The sequence below is a fragment of the Vicia villosa genome, unplaced genomic scaffold (genome assembly GCF_029867415.1).
Source record: "Vicia villosa cultivar HV-30 ecotype Madison, WI unplaced genomic scaffold, Vvil1.0 ctg.001158F_1_1, whole genome shotgun sequence".
NCBI lineage: Eukaryota > Viridiplantae > Streptophyta > Magnoliopsida > Fabales > Fabaceae > Vicia > Vicia villosa.
Window position 1 is genome coordinate 459,898 of NW_026705507.1, and position 3,619 is coordinate 463,516.

Consider the following 3,619-nt stretch of genomic DNA (forward strand, 5'->3'; position numbering starts at 1 on the left):
GATGTCTTCTACAATCCACTTTGGAAGCTTTTTTCCATTTGGAGATTTTATCCTGATGATATGGGCTTTTACAAAAAATGCTTTTGGTTGACTTTCAAAAATGACCTATAATCTTTTGATCCATATCTCTTAAATGAAGCATTTTTAGACTTGGCGTGTAAGAGACAAAGTTGTAGAGAATTCAATTTCCTTCAAAATGAGATTTGGATGGGAAATTTATGATGTTCCATGTGAAAGTTATGGCTGGTCAAAGTTCAGTTGACTTTTAGTTAAAAAAACCCTAATTTAGAAACTTTGGGTTTTGTTGATTTCTGCACTTTCCTTGATGAATCATAATCAACCCTTGATCAAATGATGAATGTTACTTCAAAAGGAGGATATTGACCAAAAATTAGGAATTTTGACTGTACTTTGACCACAATTGACTTTTAGGTCAAACTAGTCGCATATTGATCATTTGAGCAGTTGACTGAGCAATCCTATGAATCAGAGCTTGAAACTTGGCATGAGGACCCTTTGAAGCATATGAGAGGCCATGGGATTCATTTGAGGTCTTAGAACTCGATTTTATTTTGAGAAATACAAAACCCTAGTTTAGAGGCTGTTGTTTAGGAGAATGTGCCTTTGAGTCTTGAGTTTTGGTATGAGCTTGGGAAGTAAAATGAGATGGGCAAATTTTGGGGTATGACACATTGCATATAGAATATTTTTTTTGTAAAGAAGGCTTGACCAATGCTTCTGGGGCAGTTGTTAGCATGATCTTTATTTTATATTTAGTAAAGAAGATTAAAATGATATTATTCTCTTTTATTTATTTATTTATACACTTCTATTTAATTAAGTTAAAATTCTACACCTGCATAATTATTTTAGGCTTAAATGCAACTTTGGTCCCCCTATTTAGCAATTTTTTTGATTTTGATCCCCCACTTTCAAAACCACCATTTTAGTCCCTATTTTAACTTTGTTGCTTGGATTTAGTCCCACAGTCAATTTGGTGCATAATTTTAATGATGTGGCGTGTTTTTGGCTGATGTGTCAATGCCAAGTGATTTAAATATTACTTAAACTAATTTTATTATTTAATAATTATTTTAATATTTTCATTAATTAAAATAATGTCATTTAATCTCACATTTTATATTGTATTCTCAGAAAACCCTAAATACCCCAAATTTGTGTGGATTCAGCGCCTCCTTCAGCAGAATATTTCCAACCTCTGTCTTCTACAACCCAATCAGCGCCTCCCTCACCATATTTCTAGCCTCTTTCTTCTACAACCCAATCGGCTCCGTCTACAACTCAATCCCCTCCTTCACCATTCCTTAAACCTAACACCTTCTTCACCACGTTTTTGAGATACCCCCAAATATGTCAGAAACGAATTACTCGTTTGCCTCATCAAATCTATCCGGTGCTAGAAGAAGAGGTGGTAGATGTTGGTGTGGCCTTGAATCTCCTTTGATGACTTCATAGACTTACGAAAATCCCGGAAGAAGATTTTTTGGTTGTGGTAATTACAAGGTGATGATAAAAAAAGGTTGCAACTACTTTCAATGGTATGACGAAGAGATGAGCAACCGAGCAAAAGATGTGATTAGAAGTTTGAAAGACAAGAACGACGAACTCGTAGACTTATTCAGGGACACCAAGAACAGGGAAGATTTGCTCCAGATGAAGATAAAGTTTATGTCTTATTTTGTTGGTTTTTGTATGATTTTGTAATCTTAGTTGTCTTTGTATTGGTTGCAACATATGTACTCAAATGAAATAGTCAAATGGTTGTAAGTTGGTTTGTCTTTAATGAAGTGAAATGGTTGTAAGCTATTTTGTATGTTTAATGAAATGATGGTGAGTTTTTGTATGTTTTGAGACAATTTCGTTTCCTTTAAAACTGACTGGTAAACTTGGTGAAACTGACTGATAATGTATAGTTAAAATTGAAGTTGAAATTCTGTGAGAAATTGGCAATATTGAACTAATGTGAAAGACTTGTCAATATTGAACTAATGGGAAATTCTGTGATATCAGTCAACTATTCGTTTCCTTTAAGCAGAATATTGAAGTTGAAAGACTTGTCAATTTTAAAGACTTGTCAATTTTAAAGAATTGGCAATATGAGTTTTAAAGACTTGACAATATTGAAGCAGAATATTGCCATATTGAAGCAGAATATTGCCATATCAGAATATTGCAATATTGAAGCAGTCGTGGTGTGTTCAATTTACATAAATGAAAAAGACTTGTTCAATTTTACTGGCCAATGAAAAAGATATCTATTTACATCAACCAAACATCTCAAACTTATATTGCCATATCAGTTTACATTTCCATATCAGATATGAGATATCAACATTATTTGTGCATATATTGCCATACCAGTTTATATAGATATCAATTTTGAGATATCAATTTTATATACTTCTCAAACTTGCATATCAGAATACTGCCATATCAGTTTATATCACAACTCAGCTTACATAAGCATAACAAAAGATGTGGATATAATGCCATATCAGCTTACAAAAGATCCATAGTTTGTGGATATAATGCCATATCAGCTTACAAAAGTAAAATGCATATACTGCCATATCAGCTTACATAGATCCATAGCATACAAAAGTTTGTGCATATACTGCCATATCTTAATAGCATAAACAAAAGACCAAAATAATAGCATAAACAGAACACCAAAATAACAGCATAAACTTTAAGTTCAGGACTACACTAAGTTCAGCACTACATCCTAAAAGACTTGTGATAACTGCTGCATAAACTTTAACTGCTGCACTACACTAAGAGAACACAGTGGCATAGTTATTCTTGTGTTGGTGGTGGAGCTTGTGATCCTCCTTCCATAATTGTTTGTGCACCCAATTTCAAATACTTGTCAACACTTTTTTTTTTTGCTTTTTTGTTTCCACCTTTAGGATAACATATTAGATAACATACCTTATGTTGATCAGATATAAATCCATAATCCATTTCTTGCACGAAATTTAAGTCGTCAAGTAATAGCTTCAAGAACCATTGCCAAGAGTCCTTCGTTTCAGCTTCGACGACGGCATAAGCAACTGGATAAATTTTGTTATTTCCATCCTTACCAACAACACCTATTAACTGACCTCCATATTCCCTTTTTAGAAAACAGGCATCCAATCCAATTAAAGGCCTACACGTAGTTGCAAACGCTGCCTTACAAGCTTCTAAGCATACGTATATTCTTTCAAATACAGGACCTGCAGCTGAATCAACACACTTAATGATAACAGTAGAGTTTGGATTTGACCTTAACAACTCCTCGGCATAACTTCTAAGATGGTTAAACTGTTCGCGGCCAGCACCTTGAATCAATTCTATTGCCTTCCTCTTGGCTCTATATGCTTGATGGCTTGACAACTTTACCCCCCACCTTTGAAGACCTTATGCAACCAGGCCTTTACTTTTCATTTCAGGAGTGTGCCTTAAAGTATCCACAAATTTGTGAGCTAACCATTGTGTTGTCGCTTGTCTATTCTTGGTTGTCCTATGACAAGTATGTTGATCAACGAAGCTAACAACTTGCCAAAATTGGTTGGTAGACCTCTTGCTAAACCTAATATGAAATGGACATCCTTCA